The sequence below is a fragment of the Cavia porcellus genome, unplaced genomic scaffold (assembly GCF_034190915.1).
Source record: "Cavia porcellus strain 051 isolate PalLab524CR breed Dunkin Hartley unplaced genomic scaffold, mCavPor4.1 scaffold_30, whole genome shotgun sequence".
Lineage (NCBI taxonomy): Eukaryota > Metazoa > Chordata > Mammalia > Rodentia > Caviidae > Cavia > Cavia porcellus.
In genome coordinates this window covers 45,403,432-45,430,829 of record NW_026947513.1, presented here as the reverse complement: position 1 = coordinate 45,430,829, position 27,398 = coordinate 45,403,432, and the positions used below count along the sequence as shown (strand labels likewise).

General features: G+C 37.9%; 1 long non-coding RNA gene across 2 annotated transcripts; it reads left to right on the top strand.

Annotated features, from left to right (window-relative positions):
* The first annotated feature begins 9,133 nt into the window (after positions 1-9,133).
* LOC134474074 (uncharacterized) lies at positions 9,134-18,130 on the top strand. Of its 2 annotated transcripts, none has more exons than XR_010044666.1 (3): positions 9,134-9,687; positions 10,154-10,255; positions 17,916-18,130. It is a non-coding gene; the product is annotated as an uncharacterized LOC134474074 (long non-coding RNA). The 2 variants fall into 2 exon arrangements; XR_010044667.1 differs by lacking the exon at positions 17,916-18,130 and adding an exon at positions 12,769-14,293.
* The last annotated feature ends 9,268 nt before the right edge of the window (positions 18,131-27,398 follow it).

Below are 27,398 nucleotides of genomic sequence, written 5' to 3'. Positions count from 1 at the left end.
GGAGTCCACCCGTGTGCAGGAGGCATCTTCATGCTCATTTCTTTCTTTTTTCTTCCTCATCCTCCTCCTGCCCTCCATCATGTTTTCCTTTCTGTTTGTACAAGATTATTTCTATGGACATGTCTTTTAGAGTATGTCTGCCTTATGCCAGCAGCTGTAACAAAATCTTAGTTGACTAATAGGTATTTTTTTTTTTTTTTTGGTCTGATCTTTGGGATGTTTGATTCAGTGATTATTCCTTTTTAAAACTCTATTTTCCCCCCAAATTCATGGTAAAAGCCTTTTTTAAAAATGTAAAAATGGGGGAACATACTAACAAAAATGAGAGATTTCTTACTAAACTACAAGAAGGCACACTGATGGTCTTCAGGGATGCCTGACAAGCAAAGAAGTCCTCAGAACCAGGTTTGTGAATGCTACTCTCACAGTGATGTCCCCTGCTAAGGCTTTGAGTGGCAAATACCTTGTGATTCATCTGAAGAATTATCGGGTGCAATTTAAAAGAATCAACTATTAGACAAGTGGTAGCTCTCAAGGACAGTAGAATTTCTATTTTAGAAAAAGCTTATATGTCTCCAGATTTAAAAATTTATTGGAGAAAACACAGTTCTTAACATTCAGTTGTGATTATATTTATTATAGAGTTGCTAAGAAAATTTATGTTCAATATCTGCACTTACAAGTAATTTCCATCTTCAGGAACAGTGAAAGAAACTAGTGAAGTTGATTTTGAAAACTGTTATGCCACCATCCACATGTTCTCCTCCAGTGGCTGGAATGTTGGTACATGACTGAGATCACTATATTTAAAGAATGTGTTGGCTTGTGGGGTCTCCACTTCTCTGTCCCAAGGAAGAAGCTTTATGGAAGAGTCATTAGTAACCTCAGATGTACTTTTTAAAAACAGTGTAAGTTCCTTAGAGATATTCTTTAGGATAAGTGTCTTCATCTGCAACTGAGGAATATCAGCCCCTAAAAAAATGTCTTCCTCAAGCTTGTTAGCTTGTGGTGGAAGATAAATTTTTTGAAACCTAGATAATATTTTTTCTATTTCAACAATGGACTCTGCAATGACATTTGTAGTTTCTGAAGCTTGGAATTCAGTATTTGCTGCTCTAATAATTGTTTCCACCAGGGAAATCATCTCTGGGTAAGGTGGAGATGTTTTTATTGGTAGGAATAATAGTAATTATTTCTGCAAGCAAATTTGAGTACTCAGATGTGAAATTCACTTTGTAAGGAACAATGTAGCTTGGAGGGACTCCTTGGCTATAGGAAAGCTTCAAAAATTGCTTCAGAAGCATAGTTATAATCCGTATTGACTGATTTATCACCAGCAATTAGATTTTATTTCCTACACAAAAAAGCTAAACAAAGAGTCTGTGTTTGAATAAAGAATGGCTCCAAAATTCTGATTAATTCAGCACTGACTTTCTAAGTAGTCTTTTCTTTCAACCAGCTTTAACTTCCACTGGCCTCATTCAACAGTGCATGAAGACAAAGCCAGCTTAGAAAGCCTAAACTCAGGGAAGAAACTCAGGCTTCTAGATCTCCTTCCTTTGTTAAGGCGGGGAGACAAAAATCATCACCTCTGCTGGGTTTGAGTTAATCCCAAAACAAAATAAAGGAAAGCAAATGTCATTTTTCTATATGCTTGAATCCCTCAGGTATGGGTGCAACTCTGAACTTATCTTCTTTTTTTCTGCTTTCCAATGAAATTTTAATTCACTGTATTAGCACTTTGCATATATTGTTATTTATTTATCTACATGTGGATTCATCTTAGTAGGTGATAGTTTTCTTAAAGGATGGAATTGCATCTCAAAAATATATTCATAACACAGGAAAAGAAAAGTATTTTAAAATGAATGTAAGAATACTTTTTTTCTGCATGATTTGTATAAATACGCTGCTGACCTCGTAGGCATCCACTTCCTTTAATAGACTTTTTTTCCCCTTTAATCATTTTGATACTGGTAAATATAGCAGTTTTATCTAGTTTCTGAGGCTAATAATCTATACACATAGAATCAAATCCCCTTTATAGTATCACCTGCTGAGGCTATTCATTGATGCATACTCTAAAATACCCATGTAAACCTAAATTTAATTATTGACATTGAGGCCTTTTTTATTCAAGGCATAGTGTAACGGTACTTTAATCAAATAATACAGGGGTTCAATCTGGACTCAGTTGCCTTGCTATCCTTTTCCACTCCAAGACATCTAAAATTTACTTACTGTTAATTAAAACTTTACAAAATATATAGGTTTCTTTCACACAATGTAAATAACTCTCAGTCATTGCAAAATACAGGTCTTAGCAAATAGAAAAACAAATAAGTTCAAATTTTTGTCATTTACATTTTTTAGGCTTCTTCAATTTTCCCCATCCCTGGTCTTTTTAATACTTTGTTGCAGCTAACATTCTTTTATTAGACATTGGAGCAAATACCAAATATTCATCATTACATTCAAGACCATCATCAAATTTTTCTTACAAATAGGCAGAATGTTAGTATACAAAGTGTCTACATGTATTCTTATTACCATTAGATCAAAGCAACGAGTTAGCAATTGAACACCTATACTGATATCACTTTAGTATCTTGAAAATATTGTTCCTATGATGTTAAATATCACTCTTCTAGGAATGGATGAAATTGTTTGGAAAGCCAGTGCAAAAATTTGTACTTAAGAATGGAATGCTCATTCAATGAGAGACTGTATGTCACAGATTTCTGTTTCAAGTAAGCTGCCAGCTTCAGATGTGGAATTCCAATATGGCACCAGTTGGTCTTTACAAAGTCTAAGACAGCTAAAATTTCTGCCTCCTGGTTTTCAAATTTGAAAGTGGTGTTAAAAAAAAGACTTTGCATATTATGTTTATTTCATCTTGAAAATTTTTATAATGGAAAAAGACTTAATTCTTTGTCCCCCTTTATGGGTGTTAATATATCACTTACTTTTCCATAGGCTTTCCAGTTTTCTCAGTGTTTCTGTCCTTTGAAATGCTGCAGATGAACCCTGGCATGGCCTTCACTATGCAGAAGTAATATAATGGCCATTGCCAGTTTACTGGCTATAGCTGTAACAGGTTGCAGTATTGTGCTGTTAATAGCAACAGAGGTGTCTCCTCCTAAGGCTGTATTTGTGGTGGCTGTGGTCATTGTCTGTTCCACAAGGGTTGTAGTGGTAGTAGTTGAGGAACCAGGTTCAGCATCAGAGGCGAGGGTCACTGGACAGTGGAGGCAGTAACTGGGACACTGGTACTACTATAGACAGCTAAGTTATGACAGAAAACAGTAAATAGAGATTAGACCCAAGAGGAAGTCAGTGCAAACCATGAGACACATGGCTACAGGTGAATCTGAAGAGAGCAAGATCTCAGGATGCAGACACAATTGCCAGGCTTCCCTGGAGAGGAATGGTCACTTGAAATTCTACGTGATTAGCACACCTGTCCCAGCGAGCCCAGACAGGCATCAGACACACAGGTGGGGACCAGAACATCTGGACCCACGCTCCCAGCCCTCTCCAGGGATACCTTTCTTCTTTCCATGTACCTTGCTATGTGGCCCATTTCCTTATTTGGTTGATATTAGCTAAGCAGCTATACCAGTAATCTTTTAGGTTGACTACAGTGTGGCCACATTTTATCCACAATGTACTTTGCTGTGTAAATTAAACATGCATCAGTGACCACCTGTTCAGGGACCTCCTAGAAAGCCTGGAGCTGTTCTTATTATTTTCAGTACACTTGCTTTAAGACTTCAGGCCTCCATGTTGTGAGACCATGAACTTGGTGCATCTGATATCTAACAGGTCAGGAGTTATTGTCCTTAGCACAGCACTGGCAATTATTGAAACCTCTGAGGCCGAGTGTACTCTCAATACTTGTGGGAGCTGCACAAGTGGTTGTTATAGGAATTGTGATTCCCTTGGAGCAGAATATATAAAAGAAGTGCCAGATTTTAAGGCTCCGGAGTAAGCTGAGGGACGGTGGCATTCCTGAGTGAAGCTTTGGCATTGTCATCTGGAGAGGTGGCAGCTCCGGTGGCTGTGATATCTGCTGATTCTGTGGAAGTCTTCCCCTGGGGTTGTCACTCCCTAAACCTGGGTGGCTTAACCTAGAGTGACCAAAAAGTATAAATGAAGAGCAAAATACAGTGGTACCTTGAATCATGAATTTAATTTATTTCACAGTTAAAGGTGGCTGCTGTTGTGTTCATCCCTGGATTCAGAGTTCACAAATGGAAACAAAATTTTGCCAAATTAAAATAACTTGTTTACAGACAGAAGCATTTATGAACTGAATTATAGATATTAGAAAGTAGGGAGCTAGGTCTTTCTTAAAGCAGGGGATCAGGAGATGGAGGGGGGAAAGGAAAAGAAAGGAAAGGAAATGAGAAAAAGAATTAAGAGGTATTAGGTCCACGTATCAACTCCCCACAAGGAATGTAAGCAGTATGTACTAATATGTATTCATTAAGAAACTTATTTAAAAAGTATTTTAAAAAATGAACAACAAATGAAACTTATAGGAAACCAGAGTTAACTGAATTTAAATTTAAAACATAATAATTAAAATCATTCTTGTTGAGGAAAAAGACCAAGTTGGGCACAGAGGCAGCAGTCAGAGGGCAAAGTCCTTACTCAGTTGCCCTGGCTACTTGCTTTAGCTGTGCCGCCAGCAGCAGCTGTGTTACTGGTGGTTAAGGTTGTGGAGTGAGCACTGGTCGTGACAGCTATTTCTGAGTTGGTGACAATTGTTTTCATCAGTGCTGGGGTCAGGATCCAGCAATTGTGGGAATTAATTGAAGGCAAATGTGAAGTCTGTTTCTGTGACTGTGGAATCAGGGGCACCAGCTGTGACTGTACCAAGTGGTGTGGGGGAAGCTACAGTCACTGCATCATCCGCCAACTGTTGGTTTCTTCACTCACTGGCAGCTTAGGTAGCTGTGTCATCTGTCGTTTGAGTGACAGATGCACTACATGAGTGTTGGCTGAACTTGGTGTGACTGTGTGGTGAGTTCATCACACAGTGGTTGCAGCTGTGGCAGACCCAGAAGAGCAGAGGCAGAAGCTGCAGGCATTTCCATGGCAGCAGAAGCAAGCAGAGTGGCTGCTCTGGAACTGCTGCTGGTGGCAGCATAGCATTGCACTAGGGACCTCAGCAGGTGTGGATGATGTGGTTGCAGCGGTGGTGGCAGCAACAGCAGGAGACGTAGTACCTGTGTTTGCTGAAGCTGTAGAGACATTTGTTGAGCTGGCAGAGCTGTTCAGAAGCAGGGAGGTTGAGGCAGCAGCTGCCTTCCCCTCGTTTAGCAATAAGCGCAGTGCCACCCTAATGATGATCCATAACTGTGCCTAGGAGATTGCAACACACATCAGTGAGAGGTGGAGTGGGAGGCACTGGAGTCAGAGGCTCAGACCCTTTAAATATTGGAAGCCCAGGCAACCCGCTCAGATCCCTTCTTTCTCCCAGACAGAAGCTTTCTTTTTCTCAATAATTATATTCTGCTCTTAGCCTCTGTTGTTCCTAAAATTCATTCTTTGATATTAGAGAACATAAATTTGTACTGGACACGAAACTGACTGAGAGTTTCACTCTCCTGAATCCACTGGAGGGTCCACCGAGATCACTGGAAAGGCTTCTTTAATCGCCTCTTGAAGTGGTTACCACTAGGAACCTGAGCATGAGCTTCACAAAGGCAGCTGACCCAGTGCATCCTACTTTTGCTGGTTTGCTGAGGAAAAACAAGAATCTTTTAACTGAGCTAACTCTCTAAAGAAAACTTTTCGGAGAACAGACTTCATTGCAAGAGACAAAGATTGAAATAGCAAAGTGCAAAGAACACCAGTCATTCCAGACCATGTCCCTGATGGCAAGGCCTCCAGGAACTTATTTCCCTCATCAGAATTAAGTCTTTGAAAAACTCCAGTATTCAGAGTCTTGAAAGACACAACTGGAATCTAACTAAAAGAATTACTGAATTAGAAAACCATCTCAGAGTACATCTGGCTGAAATAGAAAGCAGAGCAAAAAGCAGACCTTGTGGTGAATAAGCTGCCATGTAGGAGCAGATTCCCTCCTGTGAATACAAAGGGACAAGAAGATTCTTTGGATATTTTTCTAGTGAAGGATAAGGACAAAGCATTCCTGGCCAGAAAGTCTGAGAGAGCCATTATTCACTCTGAAGGATCAAATGATCTGCAGAATTTAGGATAAATCTCAGCGAGATTTGTTCCATGAGGAAAAACAAACATGAGTTAGATGGACCTTCCCAGCTGATGGACCTCATGCAGCTGGGAAATTAAAATTTCTCAGTCTCAATATCAGGATCTCAGTTAGCAGACTGCTATTCCGAGAGACAGCAGTGGCCCCACCCCAGCCACAGAGGATGCTGTGAAGGAAAGGGTTCAAGAAATCGGTGCAAATGAACCATAGTGAAAATGTAGACTTGAAGGCCAGGAGCAGAAGATTCAGAAGGTTCCTGAGCAACAGAAGCAGCTATATCAGGTGATGAAGAGGCTGCTCAAGAATCCCCTCACACTGGAGAAAATTATAAGAAACCAAACAGACCCTTGAAATGTCTAGAAGGAAACATTGCTATTGATGACTCTTCAGGGGAAGTTAGCCTTGGACAGGAAGGAATTAATTTCTTCAAAGGAGAACTCTGCAGAACAGAATTCCTTGACAGATAAGCACAGCAAGTTTAAATGCTTAGATATGTTATTGAATATTCAACAGAATTTGCAAGTTGCTACAACACTAAGACTGGAGTTCAAAACCCAGAAACTTCAGTGATTTGAAATCGTCAAATAAAACTATGAAAAGTCAACTGTCAAGACACAGCAATTAAAAATCTCAGGAAATGGTTGACAAAAGTCTAAAACAAGGCAGTTATAAAAACAGACAATTTGAAAACTACCATAGATTCTGCAAAACAAGAGGCAAGATCAGAGAAAGAGAGGGCTCATGATGAGTTAAACGGTGTCAGCCCTCAGCTCTTCACAGCTAAGAGCACACTGGAAGAAGCATCAGGATAAGAGTCAGAGCTCAATGACTTTTGAGACATTATTAGGAAGATGTTGAGATTCAACATGAAAACGGCACACAAAGAAAGCTAAAGCATATCATACAAGTTTTTGAAATAGCTAATGATCAAAGATTGCTTCTGCTTATGAGAAGGGAAAAGAATGCATAAAGAAGTCCTGCCTTTCATTGCTACTGAGAGCTCAGCCAGTTCAGATGCTTCCCACAACATCTTGAATATGGCCACGTTACAAATAAAACGCACTGGAAATTTTTCACTTAAAAAAATACTGGAAGCCTGAGTTACCAGGTGTTCCTCATACTCCTCCTTTTCCCCTTTGCTCTCTCCCCTGTACCACGATCTTCAAAAACCATAGCACTGTATACAGCAAGAGGTATGCTTCATGGTTCTTTCCTTGTACGCAAGAACCTGGACTCTTCTTGGCCCACTCAGGTGTAACAGAAGCACCTGTGGCCCGGAGAGTGGCATCACCTTTAGTGTGCACTCCAGCTTCTGAGTCTTCTCAGGTAGGATCAGATGCTGCGGCGGGCAGAGGCGCAGGCTAGCGGAGGTGTGGAACTGGCCCCCACACTGGTAGTTGTGGCCCTGGAAGCAGATGCTCCTGGGTGTGAGTTGCACTGAGGCATTGCTGAGGCTGGCGCGGATGCTGGGTGTGTCACGTGGAGGCTGGCCCTATTGATGAGCACATACTGCTGAGGCGTGGTGGCTGACGTCACCAGGGCTGTGTTGGGAGTCATCTGGGGCAGTTTCAGGTGTGCTGCTTGTTGCATCTGATTCACTAGGGGTGGCACTTGCACCAGTTAAGAGGCTGACATAGATACTTTGTTCTTGAATGTGGTGAGTTAGTTAGTGATGAGTGAGTTAGCAGTGGGATGTCTGGCAGTCGTTAGGCTGAGGTATGGTTTGAATCAGCCGCCTCAGTCATAATGCCTGTTGGACTGGTCGGCGTGGTGATGGTGGCTTGGTGATGATGTGCATGGAGATGTAGCAATTTGGTTATAATCTTGGGAAAAGTGGGCAAAATTTGATGAGTCTTCCAAGGACACTTGTGTACATGACCGATTTGGTTGTGAACTAGGACGTTTAATTTGATGAATGGATTTTTAGCAAGTGGACATAAAGGGGCTCTAGGAGTAGAGGCCTGAGAAGGTGGTGGAAAAGACTTTGCAGCTTCCCAGAATGGTTTTCTTTTTTTGTGGGAGCTTTTCCTGAACAGATTTAGGTCCTTTGGATTTGGATGTCTTCAATCTCCATCTTTTTTCTTTTCTTTTTGGCACATATATATTTCTTTCATTAAGACTCTTCCATTTTTTCTTGCTAACTGAGGCGATCTGTTTAACCCTTGAAGGAATTTAAGCTGTCTCTCATCCTCCTAAGAAGGTTCAATCTGTTTTTGGGATGTGCTTAGCCTGAGATGGGCTGTTAGATGTGAGCTAGTGCTCTCTCTTTCTCTCTCTCTCTGTGTGTCTCTCTGTCTCTCTCTCTCTCTCTGTCTCTGTCTTTCTCTCTCTCTTTCAATAGCTTTATAGTTTTAGGCTTTGCCAGATGTGGTCTGCCGTTGGCCATTCCTGTTGCTTTGTGGCAGCTGTAGACATTATCTGGACCTTCCTCATGGCTGGAGATCTTGGTTGTGGTTGAGTAGGTCCATGGTTTGTGTGTGGCAGAGGTTGATAGCCTCTTTCTATGTTATTTTTAGTTTGCTACTTTTTCCAGATGCTTTTCTCTTAACTAGTAACGGACTTAGTTGTTTATTGATAGATTTAGAGAAAAGGTTCTTTTCTTAGTCTTTACATTTTTCTTTAGCCAGAGTGTTTTTGGAAACTGGAGGTTTGCCTCCTCCTGCCTAGGTTGGCTGCTTCCTGGAAGTTTAAACAAGGAGCTCTGTTGATCCAGTCTTTCATAGTGGTTGGTAGAGTGTTTAGTACTGGCTTAAGTGTATTAGATTGATTATTTCTCAGAAGGTAAAGTACAGATTTTTTTTTAACATTTTAGATTTTCCTGCAGATGTCTTCCTTTCTGTGGTGATGCTCCTGGCTGAATGAGCTCTCCCTGGGCAGGGGTGGGTGCTGTCTTTTTGGTTTTATTTAGACTTTTTGTTTCAGCTTTGAAAGCTGCTGTTACTGATGCTGTCTCGGCTGGTCTATTCTTGAATGGAGTTAACTGTTTATTTTTTGCTTATTTGGATTTTTTTAAAGGTAGAATTTTTTGAAGGCAAATTTTTGGGGGGGGAACTGATTTAACTGTTGTTGCCTGATTTAAATTTTTTCTTGAAAGAGAGCTCCTTTAGATTTACTTGGTTCTTTCCTTTTGGAGCTGGGTAACTGTTTTTCTTGTATGGCACAGAAAAGGAATTTTTTCAGTCTCTAAGGACATTCTTCCCAGAGGTATTTTGGCAGCTGCTGTAGTCGTAAGTTGTAACTGTTTCATAGCAAGTATAGGTTGGACTTGTTTTTGACTTTTTTTAAATAGCTGAAGAAAGCGTTGCTGTTACTATCATCTTGCGAGTAGTTTTTGACTGACTGACGGTTTCAGAGTTGAACTTTGCTTGTGGGGTATCTGGTCCTACACCATTGAACGGAGGCATCAGCCATTCTCGGCAGAAATCAGTGCAGTTTTCTTAGGACTGGTACGAAGATTTTGTTTTTGTGATGACTGCTCAAAAGTTTTCTTTTCCTAGAATCTGAGGATAAACAGCTTGCTAGTTGTCTGTCAGTACAGAAAGGAAATAGCCCTAGAGACCTGGAGTTTTGAGGCTCATGGCTGCTTACTCCACACATTGCAGGAGAGAACAGAAGCTATTACTGAGTGAGATAGTGGATCAGTTATCATATTATGTTCTCATTTTAGTTATAGAAACTGATGTGCTCTTTACATAGGAAGGTGCTTTGTTTTTAAGTGTGTTATGGTTTCTAATTGGCTGGCCCTCAAAAGGTTCACACATTTGGAGGGAGGGGGGTTGTGAGGGAGTCAGTGCATGGGGTACTACAGCTAGCTTGGAGGTAGAGGTAGGGTTGATCTGGAAGAGGTGAGTCATTGGGAGTGTGGCATGAAAGAGTGTATCTCCCTCTCCACTTCCCGTTTCTTTCTCCTAGCTTTCAGGCTGCCACAAGGTGAGAAGCTTTTCCTCTGCCAGGTCCTGTTGCCACAACGCCCCACCTTGGAGCCAGCCGACTATGGACGGGAACCTACGAAATGTGAGCCAATATAAACCGCTCCTCCTTTTAAACTGTGGGTGTCATGTGTTTTGTCTTAGCAATGAATACAGTGACTAAGCCAAAGTGTATTTTAAGTTAGATATGTACAAGAATTTCAATAGACGGGGAAAAGCCTGAGACTAAAACTGGCACAGCTCCACTTTATTATTATTATTGTTATCAACAGTGCCACTCTGAACATGGTGCCTTTTCCCTTCACCCAAGTCAGCAGGCAGCTACGCTTGGGCCACGGTCTCTGCTGGAAAAAGAGACCTGGTTCCCCAGCATCCCCAGTGCTTCTCATGAGATGCACACACAGGGAGCGGGGGCACAGGCGGGCCACTTGGGTCAGCTAGAGAAGATCACACAGGTAGCACTGGCAGCAGCCAGCACTTGGAACAGCAGTACCTCTGGTTTCCTGCCAGCTAGGGCTCACGGTCAGACCCCAGCCAACTGGGCAGCACACCTGCAAGCTAGGCTGGTGGGAATTTCAACTTGATGCAAATTTCTGGGTCTTTAGTCTTCGTATTTAGCCCCAGAGCCCAAGCCAAAGCCCCACCCCGACAAGGAGATGTTTGCTTTCATGCATTTCAGAGAGACAGATTGCTGTGGTTTACAGTTAAAAATAAATTATAAGCTCAATGTAGCTTGAATAGTTTCTTTATTTTTTACCAATTTAATACATTTTTTACTCATTTGAATAAGAATATATATGCATATCCTTGTTGACATGCTGTTATAAAATGTAAGACATCATTTAAAATTATCAGCACTAAAAGTATCACCTTTTACATATTCGACAGACTTATTTACTTACTTTTAATTAATTAATTTTGCTAAATGTTTTACATGCTCTGTTTCTCAAAAGGAATCATGCATAAGATAAAAAATTAAGACAAAAACCTGAGCTGGGTGTGGTGGCACATGCCTGTAATCCCAGCAATGGGGAGGCAGAGGAAGGATTGCCTTGAGTTCAAGGCCAGCATGGTCTAAACAGCAAGACCCTGTCTCAACACCAGTGCCCTTCCAAGTGGAAACAAATTGAAATAGCAAAAACTTCTATTATCACATGACCTTAATACTTTCTTTAAAAATTAGGTTAATTATATTTTAATTTTAATCTTGTGATTATAAAATATTTTTCACATCCCAAATTTTATATAGGCATTCATTTCTATTACATATTAATTCTTTAACCATAATTTTAATGATTCATAGTTTTACCACAGGATAGATTCATTTCCATTCTTTAATAGGTTTGTTCCCCCAGATAATCTAAAAAAACCCTCTAGTTTCACTTGCTTTTAGTTCACTTTAAAATTATCAGCAGTTTTGTAAGTCACACACCTGAGCAATGCCTTGGCAACGCTCCCCTAGCTTTCCCTTAGCTGACTCCGGTGACTAACACCTCTTAACGGATCCAAAACTGTTCTCCAGAAAGTGGTACCTCTTCCTCGTTGAATGGTGTGTTTACTTTTTCTTGTTTCCCCAAGTCCTTGTGGAGGGTTACTCTTCACTGCATTCCTCTGTTCTCTGGAGGAAAGATGCCTTTTGTATACTAGCAATTAAAAGAATATCCCATCCCTTGGAAAATAAAGCAAAAATGTGTGAGTCATAAGATTTCCTAAACAGCAGTTTTACAGAACTCGGAATGTCAAGTTTCCTACAGATAACAGCTATGTCCCAGAAAAGCAGACCATGTGAAATGGAATTTGGAGCTGCCTTGTGCCTGGCTCTCTGAACAGCTCCTAGAACTTTGTTCCATATCAGCCTCCTGCCTCCAGTGCCTCCTCTTAGGCCGTTGTCTCTATCTTCTTTGATTTCCTAGATTTCCAAAACCTGGTTTTCAGGTTTTCACTACAGTAAATAGATTAAAATGAATATATTTGTTATTTTCCTTTTAGAGTTAAAATATCATTTCTATTTATTTTTATTTCATTACCATCTTTATTTTTATTCATGGCTATGTATTAGTTTATGATATTGCTATGCAGTTTCTCTTGCTTCTCTGCAGAGGAATTTGTGCTCAATTAACTGCATAAACCTATGCTGGATGGCCACCATCTAAACATCACCTACAGTCTAAGGTAGTTGGAGAGCATCACAGTCAGGGGGCCTTCTCATTTATACCGAGACTCTCCGAGTGAGGGTTGCCTTCTCATCTCTCTGGTGTAAGAGATGCACAGTATGTTATTTAATTTTTTTGGCTTTTTTTTTTTTTTTGGAGAAAGGGTCTCACAATGTAGTTCAGGCTGGTCCCCTGAACTCTTTGTGTAGCCCAGGATTGCCTTGAACTTGCAGCAATCCTGCTGAAAGGGAAAACTGTACCAGGAAAGTTTTTAAAGACTTTATTCTCTTTGAAGCAGCCTAGCTCTGTAATTTTTTCATGGTTCTGTAACTGCTTTCTTGACGCCTGTAACCATGATAGCTTGACTGAATATTCAGGATGTCTACTTGTACTCAGGTTTGTGGTCATCAATCTAGCCCTATAACTGATGATCTCTCTCTGCTAGCTAATCAGAAGAAGTGCCAGGCTGTCCTGCTCTGCCTTTGTAATCCCTGCGTATGCCTCATACAAAAATGCTGGCTCACAGACACCCACTGCCTAGCTTTCTGCTGGAAGTTATTCCAGCCAGGACCCCTGGTGTAAAATAAAGCTGTTCACTGCCTCTCAACTTCCTCTGGTGTCGTTCCTTTCCTGGATTCAGTTTTGCGCAACGCTGCCTCAGCCTTCCAAGTCCTGGGATAACAGGTGTGTACCACTTTTTTCTTTAATGCCAGCATTGTTATTTAATATTTTAAAATGAGGATTTGAAATCTAGCATTTCTTCCCTAAAACACTGGGAATATATAATTTCTTTTTTTAATTTTTAGATTTTTTTATTTTAAAGGAAATTAATAAAATGGAGCCAAACAAAACAGTGAGAACAACATTGCATTTCAAAAACAAGACAGAAGGAAATCCCCCATAGTTGCTATATTGCATATTATTATCCTTTAGGTAGATACTCAGACTACTGGCTTTAGGCCTGCAAAGCCAGTCAAACAATACAAACATCAAGTTGTTTTTTTACTTCAGTAGCTATCATCTCTGCCTGTGTTCCTCTGAATCAGCTGGTTGCTAGCTGGGGGAGGGGAGCGCAGCTCTTCTTGTCTCCTAACCCGGGCGCTGGCTGAGGGAGAGGGTTGGCTTCTTGGTTCTCCTCTCTGCCTGCATGGCTGCTGCTGGCTCACAGGAGAGGATTGGCTGATTGGTTCTCCTCTTGGCCCACATGGCTGCCACTGGCTTATGGAAGGAGTTGGCTTCTTGGTTCTCTTCCTGGGGACATATACTTTCTAAAGGACAAAAAGAGAGTATTGAATCAACTCCATTAATTTGAAATCTAAGGCAAGGGTTACTGAACTGAACAAAATTATACTTTAAACATTGTTTGGTATTCATCCTGTGGGCTAAAAAAAAATCCCATACATTCCTAAATTTTACACATATGTCATTTAAAATATCTAGTTGTCCCTCCATATCTGTGGACCCTGTATCTGTGGATTCAACCAACCATAAATACAGAAAGTTTGAAAAAAATTGCAGCTGTCCTGAGCACATATACTCTTCTATTATTCTCCAAACAACACAATATTGTACCTAATTACATACCATTTTCACTGTATTGGGCATTACATGTAATCTACACAAGATGTAGAGTGTACAAGAGAATGTGTATAGGTTATAAGCAAACACCTAGTGTTAGGTAAACAAGGGACCTCAGTGTGTGCTAATTTGGATCCCCTTGATGGGACAGGGGCTGAACTCTCCCCTGCCTACCAATGATGAAGTGCAATAATGGGATATTCACCTAAAATACAGCTAACAGTGAAACTTAAAGGGTGAGTTAAAATATATTTATGATGTATAAATTTAATGCTTTTTTCATGTAGTCAGTTCACTTTCATGTAGGAGTCCTGACGTGTACATCTTACTGTTTTTCCGTTTCTCTCTCTCGCTCTTGAGCTCTTCTGGAATTGAAGCTAGGGCTCTGCACCTGTAACAGGCTAAGACCACTTTCTACCACTGCACCCCTAGCTCTTGTCTTCTCTTTTGAAATAAATGTGTTAAAAACAACTGAATGGAGGGCTGGGAATTTAGCTCAGAGGCATAAGTACCTGCCTTGCAAGCAGGCAATCTTGAGTTCGATCCCCAGTACAGATTAAAAAAAAAAAAAAAAACCCAAAAACACAACTGAATGAAGATATACTATGAACTGGTGATGCTGTATTTTGAGTTATCTGTATCCCATATGTGTAAATTGAATTAGGTATTTTTCCAATGAATCAGTGGTAATTTATAGAAAAATTCTGGGTTATATTTACACGCAAAGAAATTTAGAGCACATACCTCCAGAAAGAAGTTGAAGACCTTAAATAACAAAACTAAAAAACACACAGCTCAACAAAAAGTGTTAAAATCTAAAAACAGAACTAAGGTGATATAAGTACTTGCACCCATAGAGTGGAGCCTTGGAGAAACTGTAATATCAAATGTGTCCATAAGCTTTGAATACAAATTTAGGCAGATTGTGTGTACAAACTTGTGTATTTTGCTATTTCAATAGCTACTTCTGATCTCACTCTAGGAGCATTTCTTCAGAATCATGGTTGGATACAAAGGCAACGAGAGAAAACACTAAACTTTCTGATACTCTCAGGTGACTGAAAATAAGAGAAAACTCTTACGTTGAGATTTCATCAGCTGTTAGGCATAGAAAAATTATGAAGATGGTTCTGGCTGTATTATGTCCCTTCAGTTACGTTCTTGGTTTCATAAAACAAATATTCATAGTTTAAAATAACTATGGAATGATAATCAAAGCTAGCTTTCATCATGACAAATCTTATTTTCATAATGATTTTGCTTATAAGAGCATAATTCCATTGAAGGTGTTAATTCTGGAGGAAGTATCCTTAACTAATGGTAAAGTATAATTTAGAAGTTCATATTTCTTGAAAAACTTCTTGAATGTTAATTTTTAAATAGAACAACCTCTTCACATATCAAGCTTATGCAAACAAAATGACTAGAGTTTATATAAAATCTCACACGTGACTTAGTGCATCCCTGGGAGAGATAAACTAAAATCACGTGTCTACTAAAAGGAACCCTCCCCGGTATCACCTGCACAGATAGTGTTGGAAATCTTTAAAGTGCTAGGAATGAGTGAGTGGTTATCAACATATATTAACAGTTTAGCCAGGAAACTAAAATTATCTTCTATCTCTAATTTGTTTTTCTGAGGAGAAAGAGAAAAAAATGAACCAGAAAATGACGACTTAATATTTAATCAGATATTTCATGAAGGAAAAATAATGTAATACTCGATAAGCATTTGTTCTTTATCTCTAATTCAGTGATACACATGTTACCTTGGAATTGGAGAAAGTGATGATAGAATGGAATGTTTTGTTCAACTAAATAGTTCGCACTGGGGGCACTACTTCCTTTGACCATTTTAACTTTTCAAAAACTAACTCTTCATTCTGCTGGAAATTCTACTTGTCTACTGTTGCAATCATCTAGCACTCTTGGGATTTCATTAATCTGACTTTTATCAAATTTAGTGTGGATATATAATTGGGATGTATTTTAAGACTTTACGTTAGCAACTTTTAAATTTAAAAAGTTTATTTCAAATATATTTTCTATATTTTATGTATTTAATAAAATAAAAGTTTCTATGTACACTTTCTGTATAAACCCAAAATTGGCATTTAAAATGCATACTGACTGTGACATCTGCTACCCAGCATTTAATTACATGCATGCTCAAAAGGGTTCCACGTGAGTCTCATTGCATAAGATGTAACAAGTACAGGACAATAAAATTTGTGTTGCAATGTTCAATATTATTTTCTGCATGAAATTTTATGACCATGCAATGTTTTAAAGAATTAGTAACGACAATGAGTAATGTCAATAAAGATGCTTTTATCCCTATTGCTTAAGTGTTTTATCTGTATGAACTTGCGAGTATCTATTTGAGAGTATTGTAAAATCCTTTTTTCTAGATTATAAATTTTATTTTCTTTATTTTTTGATCCTGGGTATTGAACTTATGACCTCACACTTGCCAGTCAGGTGTGCTGCTGAACTATATCTCTGGGCCTAGATTATAAATTTTAATTATAAGTATTTTCTTTTTCATTTTATCAAAGAAAAATATATTTTGTTTTAAAACTAAGATGTCTTTATATTTTTATGTATCATTTGGAATCCATTTTATTAATTTCTGGGTACATAAATAGACTTAACTTGCCAAGTCTGTTGTAATGCCCACATACTACTGCAAACTGAGACAGTATTTTACCTCTTCCTGTACCTTTGTTTTATCCCATGAATCTGCAACATAGGCTTTGCTTTAAATTATTTATTAACATGAATATTATTACAATTTTTTTGAAAAACGGGTATTTTTGTTTAGTTTTTATAATTAATTTCCGGATTTTTTTGCTAAGTGCTGGTTTCCAGTGCAGTTGTGTCCTTGAGACTTTCTGCAGTATAGGGTTAGCAGCTTTTTGAAAGCACAAGCTTTATAACCACCACTACCACAACAAAAATATGCAGCCTGTAGGTACACACTAAATATGCAGAAATAGAAGGTTGATGGTGTAAAGTGTGTGCTATGTAATTGTTAATAATTACTATTGCTAAATATTGTTACTGTTCATATCTCCACACTTTTCATAATACCTTGTATGCAGTAGGTGACTTTTTAAAAACTAACAAACTAAACTTTACCACTTGAATGTATGACTTTTTCAAGAAATTAACAACATTGTTAGTGGTGATAGCAGACGGTGCTAAAGTATACTACATTCCTGGCCATACCTCTTGCTGTGATGCTAGCATTTGAGACAGAGAGCAGGTAAAAGCCTGTAAAAAACTGCTAACTATAATGTTTGTGAAAACATATATATATATATATATATATATATATATATATATATATATATATATACATATATACATATATATATAGATGAGTGGTTTTACTTAGTAGGTCAGTTTTGTGCTTATGGACCAAGCACAAAAGTGACCTACTGATTTTTTTGCAATGTTTGTTTAAGGGAAAAACTATGCCATGTACCTAAACTTTTAAAACTCATTAGTTTTTTTTTTTTGTGATTGAGGATCTCAGACATAGAAGCTCCCAGGCATGTGTGTGTGTGTGTGTGTGTAATTAGACACAACAAATGGTGTGTAGACACACTGTGTGCGAGGCTGTGGCTTCTAGCCTGGAGGAAACTGGTCACACATACTTAGGATTTCCATGAATTTCCAACATTTCATGATGCATCTGTATTTGTAGCTGTGATCATCTGTAGCTTGCCTCTGCCTGGAATTTGCTCTTGAGAGTGTGCTGGCCTCACATTTGGATCCTGAAATTTGATGTTCCCAGGAGTCCCTCTGCGGTCCTCATCTGGGCTGAGACACCATGGTTTAGTTCTTTTCTGGTCTCTACAGCTTAGGAAGTTTCAGTGTTCCAGTGGTAGCCTAGAAACAGTTATGAAGCACTGTTAGATTGTGGGTCACACTGAAGACTCAGCAAAACTGTGATCCCTGCCTGCGGGCAAACTGTGTGCTCAAATTCATACTGTGCTTCCTTTGCAGGTAAAGCTTTACAGAGCCTTGAGGCCACCTCCACAGTCCCTTCTGAAGTTAAGACATTCAGTTGCATTCAGTTGACTTTATTGTGCAAGCATCATAAAAATTAAATGACATGAGTATGAAGTGTAAAGGGAGAAGAGACAGGAGCTGAATTTGTGAACATCACATTTTCTCTTGAATAAAGATGAAAAATGGCTGAAGCAAGGTTTGAAATTGTCATTGGTTTCAGCAAAACCTACAAAAAATAATGACAGTTTAGAAACAGTCCATAGTGTGCTAATAGTTCGCTAATGTAACTTTATTTTGTTTCCATGATTTTTCTCTTATGTGTGTATTCAAGGAATTTATCAAATCTAATGTTTCAGTTTAAATATTTAAAATGGACATATAGTGAGCTGAAAATAAAAGACCCCATCTTATGTTTTAAAGAAGACTTCTTTATAACTGATGCTTCATTATAACTGATAGATAGTTATTTTAATTCTGGACACCAGATTCACGAGGCTTTAGAAAAGCATAATTTCTGAGTAATGATTACTCCACTAGAAACACAGAAGAAAATAATAATTTTGGATATATAAAGTACATAACTACCTATTAAATCACTTGCTATCATGTTGATTCTATTATCTTACGTTGCTTTTTTTTTTTTTTTTAACTTTTTATCGGTACTGGGGATCGAACTCACGACTGCCTGCTTGCAAGGCAGGTGCTTATGCCGCTGAGCTAAATCTCCAGCCCCTTACGTTGCTTTCTAACATTATATAAGTCAAATATTTACCCAGTTTATATTTTTTAACACATGCTATGGAAAAACGGAAGTTGAGAGGGAGAGAGAGAGAGGTAGAAAGAGAGAGAGAGAGAGAGAGAAAGAGAGAGAGTGTGCGAAGCAGAGAGTGACTCGTTCAAGTTGGAGAAGTCACAAAGCGGAGGCTGTTCAGGGCTGTGCTCTCCTGGCAGATCTCTGATCACTGTGTGAGATTTCGTTTCATAAACCAGACAGCCTGATTGATTAAAAACTTTGTTTCAAAGAAACAAATTTGTAAAGGTTTCTTTCAAAATTATTTCACAGTTCTTGTGAAAATTTCAATTTTATTAATGTTTCTCTTATTTAGCTTCTGAAAAGTTTCAAATTATTCTTTACCCTGCTATTTTCTACTGATCAAAATAATAAGTAACATATTGTGTTACATTTACTATTTTCAAAGTATACTTTTAGTATTTTTCAAGCTAAGTGTTAAATTTCCCACACAGGTGTATCTCAGGGTGAATTTGTGATGCTTCCTTGATGGGTCTTCCCATGAATAGTGTCTGAGATACAGAAATGCATGGGAAGAGCATCATCTCCTTTCACCCTTTTATACCAGAATTTATAATTCTCGAGGATTGTTGTAGAATTAAAACCTATTGAAACTCATAGGCTCTTCTGTATTTTGAGCTAAGAAAATTTGGGGGTAAAAACCACGAGACTGTTACCTAATATTTCATTCACCTGTTATTGTTTGTATGTGAATAGGGTGAAATAGATTCTAGGAATGTTTGTTTCTATTGTCAGGATAAATTTCTTCATTTTGTAAAGTTAGTTTTCCTTTCTTGCAGAAACACAATTGATCAGTACTGTGTGGATCTTCTAAATTAAAATTAGTCTATTTGGTCTGCTTCCATAACCCAAGTGGTTTGTCCTATTTTAGATTTATGATGGTACTCACACATCCATTTCTTGTTTTCTGGATGTTTGTTTTATATTTACTCATTTACCTGTATTGTCTCCGTATTGCTTCTATGCCATGGATGCAATGGCTGGGCCTGTGGAGGTCTCGGGGGAGAATATGAACTCTGAGGAGATTTCTGGGGTGTCCTCAGCACTCTCTCTGGGCTCCTCACTTGGGACTGCAGTGTCAGGAGCATTGATGAACTCTGAGATTTCTGGGGTGTCCTCGGGGCTCTCTCTGGCCTCCTCAGCTAGGACTGAAGTGTCAGGGGTATCGATGAACTGTGAGGAGACTTCTGGGGTGTCCCCAGCGCTCACTGTGGGCTGTGCAGCAGAGACTGGAGTTTGCTCTGGAGCAGCGATGGCATCAGTAGAAAGGATGGTGGCTTTTCCTAGAATTTTCTTTGACAGAATGGCCATAAATGAAGGGTGTTTGGCTTGATGATATTGCATGGTGGACTGGTGGATGTCTGTCGAGACCGGCCCCTTGGGAATTTGGCCTTGTGCCCAAAGCACAAAAGATGGTACATAATACAGGTGACACAGGTATGGGTTATTAATTGGTACAGATGCTCTATTTTGGTAGTAACTGGGTGCAGTACGAAGGTAGTTATTCAGCACAGGATAGCTTAATAGATACAGGACTTTTTTTTGTTCAAACAGTCTTTCATCATTCCCACAACACTGAAAAAAATAATAAACCATGCAGAAAGATATTATTGAAGAGCAAAATGTAGAGATACTGTAAAACAACATTTTTTGAAATAATATAATATTTGATGTTTGAGTAAATGCAATATTGGTAGTATGAAGCCTAGCAGTCATTATTATTTTATAAGATATGGATACGTGCAACTCACTTTCAATTCACGATTTCTTATGTTACTTTCAATAATACAAAAATAGTATTCATGTCAACCAAATTAGATGAGGTAGTTTATCACAAGTTTAATTTTCTCCATGAAAGTTCAGAAGGGGGAAGAAAGATTAGAAGGGGCCTCTACTTTTATTTGCCTGTTTACCAATTAAGTGCACTCACAAAAATGTGTCAGTAGACTTTCATGAATGAACAGAAACAAATCAACAATTATATTTCAAACACGCATTTTTCATAAAAGAAACACAGTTAAGGTACTCCTGCATATTTGGGAAACTAAAAGGAGTCATCCACATGGACACACAGACAGACAGACAGACAGATACATGCGCACACACAACACACACACACACACAAGAAGCATTCTGAGATGGGTCAAAGAGGGCATTACTTCAAGGTCTTAAAAGTGGACAGGAGAAGTATTAACCTTTAGTTGTATTTCTGGTTTCTCCTAATATTAAACATTGAAAGAGTTTTCTCATGTTACTAAATATACATTAAAACCAAAGATATGCGGCTTTGGCTGCACCATAGAGCCAAGACTTTAGATGAACATTGAGGTAAATTCATATTATCTCTTGGTTAAAGTAGTACACTTTTGTTTCTTTTTTTTTCTTTTCTTGTTCTTTCTTTTTTTTTTTTTGTACCTGGGATCGAACTCACTACCTTACATTTGCTAGGCAGGCACTTGTGCCACTGAGTTAAATCCCTGGCCCAGTTTCTTGATTTTTTAAAGATTAGATTATTTTGTAGGGGATCAAATGCTCATTTAGTTTATAAACAGAAGGTGTCTCTCTGTCACTGGCCTTTGCAGAATGCATTTTGGAGTCCACGTCTTCAACAGAAATAAACTTACTGCTGGTTGCTCCTGGTTCTGCACCTCTGCAGCCTGAAAAGTTACCAAAAAAAAGGTAACAAGAAATAGGAAGTTAAAAGAAGCAAGACAAAGCTTACTTTTTTGTTACATTTCATATTCATTTTAACTTTTGGCAAAACGTAAATTATCATATAAAATATGGTATCACATTCTTTTAATTTGTGTAATTGTCACCTCTGAAAGGAGAAAATGAAGTCCATAATTTTTCATTTTTCTTTTGAATTTTTGGTTTATGTCCCTTGAGGTTGAAACCTTGGTGAAAATGTGTAGAAAAGTTTAGAGATAAAATAGTTCAGGTCAAGGAAAAGCTACTGCCTTGCTGGGAGTTGTGGCTCATTTTATGATTCAAACTTGCTCCTGTTACCTCACAAGGAAACCCAAGTTCCTCAAGTTCAGGTGGTCACAGCAAAATATAATTTCAAAGAAAAAGTGAAAGGAAAAGAAGTGTATTTCTTCGTAATACACATTTTAAAGCGGTTTTGAATCCAGTAATTTACCTGATGTAACATATGTTAACTTAAAAGCGTACCTAAACTTAATAACAAATACAGCAAGTCCTCCAGATGTTACAGTCTTTACAGGAGGACATTAGCTGTTATTTGTTCTCTTGGCAAACACAGTGCTTGGACTTCCTGAAAGAAATAAAATCCACCGATAGCCACAACACAATGAAAGTGTGTCAAGACATTATAAGAAGAAATAGAACTTTTTTCTCCGTCTGTCTTTAAACACATTAAATCAAGGCAGTGCCAGCTGATCTTGGAGCCGTTTATGAACATAAATTCCTGGGAAGGAGGAGGCTGGGTGAGGGACCAGAAGGAGCACAGGCTGGGAGAAGCTGGTGATGGAGGAAGTGCCAGGCTCGGGAAGTGCTCGAAAACTGAACCCAGCTGCAGACCTTTTACAGATTAACTCCTTACAGAGATTGGAGTAGGAGTGATGACTGTTTAATTAGAGAAATTTTGATCCTGAACTTTGGTGTCTCTTTTTATTTGTAATGAATTAGCAGTAGAACATTAATAATTTAAAAATATTTTCAGTATTTCTCCACTGAGTGTATGGTTGGCCATAGAACAGGAATTTGAAAGACTTTCTATACATGAAAACATGTGATTCCTTAATTGTGGTAATTTTATAAATATCTAGAAAGAATGTTACTTAAATTTTATAATAGAAGTACAAAGATAGCATGCAATTTGTTACAAGAAGTATAACTGCATTTATGAATTTGTATAGAGTCCTTAAATAAAATTTTCTTAGTTTTACTACTAATTGGTTAAATAAAATTAACTCACCAAAAAAGGCAGAGTTAATGCCACTATATTCACAACTAGAAGAAAAGATTTCATCATTGCACCTAAAAGATTTAAAGAAAACGTTAAATTGTGAGAATCTGTTACTGATAATTCCAAAGTGATTTGGATATAATGTTCCCTTTTAGAAAAATAAAGCCAGATTTAAAGATAGATTCAACTAACATGAAAAATATATTAGTTAAATATATTTTAACTAGTGTTAGAAACACGAAATTTGGAGTAAAATTTTTAAAATTCTATTTTTGGTAATATTTATGAAACATGACAAATTTAATCATCTGTTCATCTAATACACACCAAGAACATACGAGGAATGAAGTACTAAGCCAGATGTTGAGATATCAAGGTGAGTGTGATATGGGTATTACCAACAAATAGCACTGATTGCAGGGATGGGAGTGGGAATGTGTACAAATCACTCTAAGAGGAGATTAAGTGGAAAATGGCACAAAAATGGTTTTCTGCACATAGAAAGTTTCAGTTAAGAGAAACAGCAAGAAGTTCTTTTGTAGAAGATGACATTTAGGTGAGGTTTCCTTACAAACATTTCAGTGAGTAAACATGTCATGCAAAGGAGAAAGCTTTGGAATATCAATGGGCATTTTTATTGAAGTGTTACGTGAAGATTGGGAAAAATTTACAGCAGAAAAAGTAGGAAGTTAAATGATGAGTGAGGAGTGAGTGATGGCTTTGAAATAGCAGGCAGCTTTTGTCTCTGTGGACTAGAGACTGAGTGACTCCGCTTTGCTTTGAGGAATCATTGAACTGTCATTAAATTTCCCTTTCTCAGACCTCACATTTCTTACTTGTAACAAGAGTTTGAATTAGGTATTGTGAAATTCTGTGATCCATAATACATCTAACAGAGTGTGCAAAATGCAGCAAAGGATAGAGGGTCATAAAGCTGCATTTGTGATATCTAAATCTATTTCTCTAGTAATTGTAAGTGATATGAATAACTTTATAAAAAAGGACAAATGTGATAATTTTGGTGTATTTGACTAAAGTATGCAGAGAAATAAATTAATTATATTTTTCAACAAGATGTGGTAACCACACCTGCCTGTTTGATTTTAATAAAATATGTTTTTGGAAAATAATGTGACCCTTCAAACTATGATATTAAAGTACGTGTTGTGTTTGGGGGAAGTAAATACCAACCGCACATTGCTAGACTTATGGATACTTCCCTACTTGTGTAAATCTGAGTCACCACAAACTGAGATTTGCAAGAGTCATAGAATCACAGTGCTGGGTGAGGAAAGGACAGCACACAGGACTCTGCTTCTCTCTCCTTCTCAGGTAATTCTAGGGTGATGAGAAAAACCGTGTATTCATCTGACTTTGGAACATCTCTAAGAAGGCAGCTAAATGGAGAAGAGCTTGTGTAGAATCCAATTTGAACAAGCAAAGGAGACACATGCACCTTATGTGTTCTTCATTTCCCAGTTTCCTTTTAAAATTGTTGATTGAAAAATGATCTTTCCATGGTGAATCATAGATTCCTTTTCAACTTACATAAAAACATATTTATAACAGAGTCAAAAACATTCTATATAATGACAGTAGTTCTTCCATTTTAGTATGAATAAAAAGTAGGGGTAAAATGAAGCTTTACATTTCAGCTCCTTAAACCAGCAAACTTTCCCCCTCATCACTTGGTAAGGAGATGACATAATTTATATAACAATGCAGCTTTGTGAGCATATAAAAGAATACTTTAAAACAATAGTTATGCCAAAATGTAAACCATAACTTTTAGGTGGAAATAACATTGGAAAGTAATTTATGAAACACTCTGGATTATTATAGGTTCTATTTTCTGAATAGTTAGCTCTCCACATTTGTCTCTAGATTAGGATTATTGTCTTAAGCACTTTCTTATTTAGAATTTATGATATCTAATTTAGCCAGTATCAAACCATAACTTTAAGCTAGAGTTGAAAATACATTTGATTATAACGCTATCCCAAATCAGAGGTTTAGGTTAGAAATGAACATTAGAGAGATGCTTGGATGATTCAAGATTAGCAAGAAGGCCACAAAGAAGAAAATGTAATTCTAGAGTAGCCTTGGTGACATACATCCCAATCAGAGCTCTTACCTTTTTCCTGTGCCAGCCTGGGCTTGGTTGGCAGAAGGTCTTGGTTGGCTTCTCAGCTGTAGAGAAGATCAAGAAAAATAACTGGGGACCAACCATGGGGTATTAATATCCCGAGCCTCATTCTATTTCCCTCCTACTTCCTCCCCAACCGGATGACGACGGCAGAAGGAGAGATCTGACGACAGCAAGATTATCTTTGGGTCAATCTCAGTTGATGAAATGCAGAGGTGGGAATAGCAGTAGCAGTTAGAAAGCTTGAAGGACTTTACGTATCTTCTTAAAGAAACAAAATTTATTGCTTTTTAAAAATATAGAATTAAAAATACACACACACTTTACTCAAGTAATCCCAGTTGAAGTCAAAGCTATTGCTAAAATGAAAAAATAGCAAAACATAATATTTTCATATTTTAAATGTTTCATTTAAGTGATCTTACATCTAGTAGAGACTGTAGTTGTTATCTTCCATTGTTACAACTATTGATTTCAGAAACCCTCTGTTACATGCCCAAGAGTACCATTTCATGATTTAATCCCTATATGAAGCATTGTAATTGATGTGAAGTGGGGAGTCACTTGCATTTAGGCTGTGGCATATATTCATCAGTGTTTTCCTGATGCGAGCATGAGCGTACACTTTCTGATTTATTAACTTCTTAAGAGTGAGCTTTTTTTTTTTTAAGATTTCTAAATCTATTTTTTAAGATATTCTAAATAATATTGGTTAACCACTTTGGATGTCAAATATTAAACTGGGAATAATTTTTTGTTTCAAGGGCAGTTCATTTGGATATTACCGATAGTGTGGATATTTTGGAAAGAAATAGCTAAGTAAAGAATCTGCCTGCCTAATTATGGAGAGAACATTTTCTTTCACTTGTGGTTTTCCGGGAGGGATATTCGCTGTGGCTTCACTTTGGCTGTGAGAGTGTGAAGTTGAAGCACTTACAGGAACCATGTAGAACTGCCAGTATGTAAGCAAGAAATAATGTCAGCATTGTAGCTATTTCTGTACATTGTCTGTTCTCAGAACTACTTCATGTCTATTTCATGAGAAACTTGGGAACACTGTTGAATCCTGCACAGAGTAAGCTGAGAATTTCTGTTTCTCAGAATCTTAGTTTCTGCTGTTCAGAGACGTGGTACAGTTTCAAAACTGAGGAAACATGCTACAAAAGGTGTAAGACAGCCATGCTATCTGAATGGTTCAATCACATTTCATTTTGTGGTCTAAGTCAAGGATATTTGGAAGATTATGGTTTGATCAGTCCCCAAATTATGAAGATGGTCTAATCTATAGCCATTGATTTAGCAGTGATACTGATTTTAAAATGAGTGTTTAATTATTTAATTCACAAGTGCCACAGATTAATAATACTTTCAAAAGTGTTGTTTTAGAAAGAAAATATATTTCAGAAACAATCGGACAAGCTAGAAATTTCCCTACTCTTGCCCCTAACTACGAGAAAAAGCATTTCAGCAGTGAGATTAGCCCATTAACTTCAAATACTTATTTCATTCTTTTAGGGGCTTTGTGAAACTGGATATTATTCTTTGAACACATACAGTATTTTATGCATTTTATAAATACTTGTAATCAAAGGTGATAAACATCCCTACCCTTATGAGCTCATTAACATTTACTTGAATTCTAGCGACAGTGGATGTTTTTCATATACATTGATCTAAAGGCAACCTAGGAAAGATAGTTTTGAATTAAGGTCAATGAATTTTGAGATAACTAAAAAAACTCTAAATCGGAGATATCCAAATATTTTAGTGTTTTCCAAACAAAACCAAACCAAACACCCACCCCCTCCCCTTTAAAAAAGGAGAATTAGAAATCTTAGCTACTGTGTCTTTAGGAAAATGAGATGGTTGAACAAGGTCCTGAAAGGTAGAATTTTTACAATCTGAAACAAATCGTCACCTTGGTCTTGTGATATATTCATTTGGGGGTGCAAAGTCTGCCCCTGAAACATCCTTGGGTTATAGGAAAAGAGCCAGCAGAACTTCCCGGTCAAGCCCCAGGTCCTGCAGTTTGTCTTGGTCATACCCATACATCCATAAGACCGTTCACACTGAGGAGTTGGGAAGAGGCCACTGTGAGCTCAGAAGATAATATCTGAAGCACTGACAGAAGTCATTTTATAACAAGTAGTGACTCTTGACTGAAGCTTTCCTTTTTACTGGTGACACCCTGGTGTCTGGCTGGCATTTCTCACATCTGACATGTGTTCTCTTCCTGTGATGCTCTTATACATGTGCTTTTCTTTCTTCTGTTTCATTTTATTTGAACAGCAACAAGATTTGGCATTAGTCTGTTCAAAAATTTATGCTCTTTAGTTCAAAAATTTAGGCTCCCAGGGCTTCTGGAGCCATTAAAAGAACACAGATAAAAGGTAAATTCTAATCAGGAGAAATGTCACCTTGTATGAAGCTTCATTTCTCCAGCTGGTCTTAAGACTTGTTGTAGCTGTGTCCTATATTTATTCCATGGATCCTTCATTTCCCTAACATCATTCAAAATGCGCCATCAGGTCAACTATGAACTTCTTATAGCCAAACCTAGTGCTATTGCTTAGATCCTGTTACTCATGC